We start from the raw sequence: 5,959 nt of genomic DNA on the forward strand, positions 1-5,959 counted from the left end.
TTTTCTGGGACACGTGGTGTCAAGCTGAGGTATTTCAGTAGATCCTCAGAAGATCGAGGCTATTACCAGCTGGTAGCAGCCTAAGTCAGTCCAGGAGATCCGTAGTTCTTGAGATTGACTGGATATTATAGATGATTTATTGAGGGTTTCTCCAGTATTGCTATGCCGTTGACACGTCTGACTAGGAAAGGCGTGAAGTTCACGTGGTCAGAGGCTTGTGAGACCAGCTTCCAGGAGCTGAAGCGGAGATTAGTATCAGCACCAGTTTTGGTTTTACCTTCTTGTGACACTACAACAAAAACCTTCATAGACATCGGTTTTCCACCGGTGTCTATTTCATTTTCGACCGATGTCTATGAAGCCGATGTTAAAAGTCTACCATTTTAGACATCGGGTTAAAACCGGTGTAGTATCACTTAACGACACCGGTCTTCGAATCGGTTATTAACCGGTGTAGTATCACTTAACGACACCGTTTCATCAACGGTGTAAAACCGATGTAATATTGTATGTTAATAACACCAGTTTTGGCAGCGGTAAATGACCGATGTAATATTAGTTAATAACACCAGTTTTACAGCGGTGGAAAATTGATGTAATATGTATATTTTTTAACAGCACAAATTTGATTTCCGAAACAATGAAAAACCGACAATAATCAAAAAAAAAAAATACAAATATTCACAAATTATACAAATATTCTTCATTTAACAATATCTATAAAATACACAAATATTCACAAATTATATAAATAATCTTCTTACAACAATATCCATAAAATACCCAAACATTCTTTTTACATCAAAAGCTAGCTAATAGATATCATAATCAAGGTAGAACATTCTTTTAATAGCACATCAAGGTAGAACCGCACTTCAAATGTAATCTAGCATGCATTCAGCCCACTCGAACCGCACTTCATCAATTTCAACTCTGGAGTACTTGAGATTTGTAAACTGTAAAAACACATAAATAATATATTAGTAAACCAAGACAAAAAATCATAGTTGAAAAAGTAGTAAGAGCACCAAGTAACAAGATGACTAATTTGAATGCTTAAAAAGAGACACATTCATCATTTATCTCAACCACATCATATAGTGATAGATTTATCATTCCTGGGAACTTAATATATTCCAAACCAGAAATTATTACAACAAAGTTTTCTCATAGTTATAATTTAATTAATCAGTACTTGATGGAGGTTCAATCTTTTCATATTCAGAATATCATTCTGAAACATGAGTAAATTAAAAGAGGGTGGAATTGGAATAACACTTGTTTAATTATGCACAAACAGCTAAGAATTTTGAATTTAAGTAATAGCAATAAAGTTAAACTAGATAACTTGAACAACGTATGATTTGAACACATCAGAAACAATTCAAAGAAATGTCAATCAATAAAAAAAAATTAAAGAAATCAGTCACAGGACAACATCGAGACTGAGGCAAAATGATTAGCTTGCCTTTTGTGCTTCAGTCAAGGTGCGACCAAATCGAGGAGGAGCAGGCCTCTTAGTTAGTCTTTTTACATCTACCTCTGCTTCCCTATTAGAGTGTAAAGAAATGCAACAGGGAGAATAAGAATCAGATAAAAGATAAAGAACGTATTAGGAAAAGTGCACATTGTGTCTACAAACTCCCTAATATTTTGAACATTTAAATGTTCCTCTCTTCAAGAAGAAAAGTACATGGATATATTACTGGATGGAAATCCCTAACAAATATTTTCACCATTTCATATTTAGGTATTTCTGCCAGACTTCACAACACGACCCCAGTAGATCATACCTGTTTACTACAAAATAAACAGAGTCTGGCTTTGCTTGGATAGCTGTTTTGGTAAAACCCAGCTTATCAGCAGGCCACAACTCATCCCCAAAGAAGCTGCTTGTGTACAATACTTGGTCTCCAGCCCTAAGTCCTGCCTTTGCTGCATTTCCACCAGAATCTACTGCCTAGAAAATAATCAATCATGGTACATTAGTCAACCAAAAAAGATTAACCAAATGCCTATCAATATTATATCACTTGATTGGCGTTCTATTTTATTATGTAGCATTAGAAGTGACAATAGTCTTGAATAGAATTCAATGCAAAAATAAGATTAACATATCATCATGATGAAAATGAGAGCATTATGGTAACGTCAAGCTACTGGCTAACTTTACCTAGAAATGAAATCTATGCGAGAAACAGATACAAAATTTAAACAGAAACAATCAGGGTGAAAAAAAGACATCCACTCTGCATCTTGTCGATGGAGCCAGAAGCCCCCCTGTCTTTGTAGTGTTGGTACTACTGTCTTTTATTTCAGGAACACATTTGTTGAAGTGAGAACTATAAACCGATTAGCTGCTTGTGAGAATGCATGGTATTTTGAGTAACATAAAAAAACTGGTTAATAGATGTTAGTGAGTCATTTGGGATCAAAACTCTGAAACTTCTTGGACAAAAATCTGATCAACATCAAAGATACAATGTTGTCTCCTGATGAACAAATGCAAGGAATTAATCATACACTAACAAGTCAGTGTGAGCATGATTTAATAGTTCAATTAAAATAAAATCAGTACCTATTTGCTTGATCAGAAGAACTGCTTGCTGCCTCACAAGGCGGGATATTAGATCATTTATCAAATGTTACTGCACATCTACAATACCATGAAAAAGATAACAGAGCGTGACTCAGCATCCAAAAAACTTGTCAGGTTTTAACGATCTAGTATGAAAATAAAAAAAGTTCCGATTAAGTATAAAGTTATAATCATATCTTGTGGAGTTTGAAAGTATAAAGATAAATTTAACATGGACCTGATGCATCGCAACATAAGCAAAACCTTTTTGTAGGAAAACCCTGCGGCCAACAAATAATTCTGGCACTTCTTCAAAGGGTGCCTGCAAGTAGACACAGGTCAGTAGAAACTAAGGAAACATTGTTGTAGTAAAAAAGAGAGTTTAGACTAAAAAAAAGTAGATAAATGGTACCATAAAAAAGAGTGTATCAGCTGCAAAAAACAATAAAAATTTGTCAAATTACTAGACATAACAGTAAAAGCTATAAATGATTGAGCAACTGGTATCTATGTTACTTTCAAACAGAACAAAACAATTTATAATCAGTTCCCTGGAATTTGATAAGAAGATAAATTGACAAATATATATTGCATCACAAGAGTTTTAAGATGACTTATTGAAGTTCAATCTTGCCCATTACTAGTTACTAGTAGCATCACAAATGTAAATCTGGTAGGTAATGACATACCATTCAACGGTTGACCAATAGAATGCGCAACTTGGTTCAATTTTTCCTTTTCAGTCTGCAATGCAAGAAAAAATATTTTCTAGTGACCTCTACGAGCAATAGAACATAATTTTGGTAAATGAAATTAGAAAAGAGCTCAAACCTCATACAAGGTATCCAGAATATACCTATGACTCAGGGCTTTCTAGTCGGAATCGATAGCGGAAAAGAGAAGTCTCCATGGAAAGAAACCATTTCCTTAATTCATCCCTAGGAGGTGAAGGAGATAACACTCAGGAAAGATAGTGTGATATCAAAATAAAACATGACCATAAAAATCAAAACCTACATTCTACAATATGCAAGACGAAGAACGAAGTGTGAAATGATATCTTTGTTCATGACCTCTGATGGATCTTGATGCCTCATATGTGCCCTCCATAGTTCAGTTACCTAATTTTCCCAAAATAAAACATATATTTAAAAGTAAAATGAACGATCCAAACAAAATCACACGCAATACCAATTTCTCCATCTCTTCGGGCCTTTTTCCTCGAGGCAAACCATCTGAAATACCCTGCAGGACTTCATGAAAACAATCGAATATAAGTTACCAACAAAGCCAAACAGATGCAGGATAGGGAAGTTGATCAAGGAAGGGGAGGTATACAATGAACCACAAACCCTAGAAATGGGAAAAGATGAGGTTTTGCAAGGTACCTCGAAGGCGATCTATGGCGTAGAGTTCAAAATCTTAATAATGGAGGGCTTCGTCGAGTTCATCAAATACAAAATCCTAAGTAAACTTAATCTGTTAGAAAATGGAAGGCATAATAACCTTTTGAAACATTGGTAAACTCTAAACTCAAATTATCACTCTTCAAATATCAAACAATGTATATGTTAGTTTTTAACCTTGTCGTTCTCATATCCAATGCAGTGTGGTGACATCTCGTAGTGAAAGATAAAAAAAAAAAGTATATATGAGGTTTATGAGATTTATATTCCAAACCAAGTTTCTGTTGGAATTATTTCCAACTATGAATTTATTTTAATGTGCTTTGTGGTTGTCAAATGTCATCTTTAAGACAGAATTATCAATCAAATAACAAGTGAAACACATTTTAATTAAGGGCAAGGTTTGTTCTATTTCATTCAGATTTCCCCATGAGTGGTTTAGCATTTGAACCACAAGTACTCATAACATAGATGTAGGTATGCAAGACTTTGTAATAAGTCTAAAACTCAAAATTCTACATAGCACGTTTCTAGGTTAAATCCAGAATTTATACCATGTAGCTTGGCACATTACTTCACTGATAATATCTAAAGCCCAATGTGGGACTTCCAGTCAAAAGCCTAGAGAACTTTAGATCCTTAAGGGAAAAAAAAGTTCAAAACCATGCCAAGCTATTAACCTGTAAATCATTAGTGGAAGCTCTTGACTGTGCTCATTACTTTTGCTACAAGAAAGTAGGAAAGGAAAATGTACATTAGCTAATCTCACATGAATGATAGTATCAGCACCAAAGTTGATCCTCCACTGGAGCATCTCAGACCACATATGAGTAGCTTTTTCAATATTGAACCCTCGTGCCTTTAGAAATCTGGAAATGATAAGTCAAAGGTTCAAAAGAAAATGTGTAGCATGATAAATCATAATCTTACACTAAAATTAGATGCATTTGATAGATCATTCTGACATCCTTAAGTGTGTTCAATCCTTGAGAAGCAATAAGAGTTGATGAGTAGGTGGTTAATAGATTCCAATGAAAAACCACATGTAATTAAGTCATGATCAATTGGTCTAGATGCTTTAAGGCCTGAGTGTGAACTTGTCCAAGTAGGATTAACCAACTATTGAGAGGAATGAAAAATTATATTATGTCACACAGTCCTCCTCCTCAAGCTATAATATAAATGGTATCTATATCCAGCTTATTATGTAAATTAAACAAGATCTCACAGAAGAAAAAGATAAAATGAACTGAGACATGATAACAATGAAAATGAAAATGCCAAAACTAGCACAACAACCTTGCATTGATGATTGGTTGAGGTTTATGGCGATCTTCTTCCTTTTACTTCCCTTCAAATTTAATGAATTGTGGATTTTGAAGTTTGTGAGGATGAAATGATAATAGTCCTAGTGAGATAAGGCTTGGTTGTTGTTGTTGTTGTTGAGGATGAAATCATAACTTGTGAGATGTTGCCAAATGAAATAAATAAATCAGGATTCCAACATCTAAGACTTAATATTGAGAGAAAATGAGCAAATGTGGAGAGACAATGACAACAAATGGTTTTCATAGACTAAAAGGAGTTTATGATAATAACCAAGAACACAATCACACTTGGACCGAATCTGGCTTCAAATGTTGTGAGCTTACTTCGAACCATATTAAATTGATTTTGTTCCTTTTACTGTGATTGTGTTATTCAACCTTAAGAGATGAAGATCCCACAACATGGACATGTGGTGGAGGTAATTCTACATTTTTAAAGCACAAGATAATATCTACATGGTTTGAGACAATAAGTTGTAGCAAGTGGTGAACAGGTGGTATTAGAGGAATGTGATCCCAACAAAGTTGTTAGATCTTAGAGTATTACATCTAGAATTTCATTCTATGTCGAGCAATCAAACATGATATCCCATGATGTGGACCATATTCCAATTAGCCAACCAGGCACATGTGACTTTATTTCCACC

The 5,959-nt window shown here is 34.5% G+C and overlaps 2 long non-coding RNA genes across 2 annotated transcripts; both read right to left on the reverse strand.

The window, feature by feature from the left end:
- Window positions 1–1,469: 1,469 nt before the first annotated feature.
- Window positions 1,470–2,002, reverse strand: LOC122028197. Its single transcript, XR_006124670.1, has 2 exons — window positions 1,794–2,002; window positions 1,470–1,550 (listed from the first exon to the last, which is right to left on the reverse strand). It is a non-coding gene; the product is annotated as an uncharacterized LOC122028197 (long non-coding RNA).
- A 1,430-nt stretch (window positions 2,003–3,432) lies between these two features.
- Window positions 3,433–3,790, reverse strand: LOC122026905. Its single transcript, XR_006124198.1, has 3 exons — window positions 3,770–3,790; window positions 3,596–3,699; window positions 3,433–3,516 (listed from the first exon to the last, which is right to left on the reverse strand). It is a non-coding gene; the product is annotated as an uncharacterized LOC122026905 (long non-coding RNA).
- Between the last annotated feature and the right edge of the window lie 2,169 nt (window positions 3,791–5,959).

This window comes from Zingiber officinale, chromosome 10A, assembly GCF_018446385.1.
Source record: "Zingiber officinale cultivar Zhangliang chromosome 10A, Zo_v1.1, whole genome shotgun sequence".
NCBI lineage: Eukaryota > Viridiplantae > Streptophyta > Magnoliopsida > Zingiberales > Zingiberaceae > Zingiber > Zingiber officinale.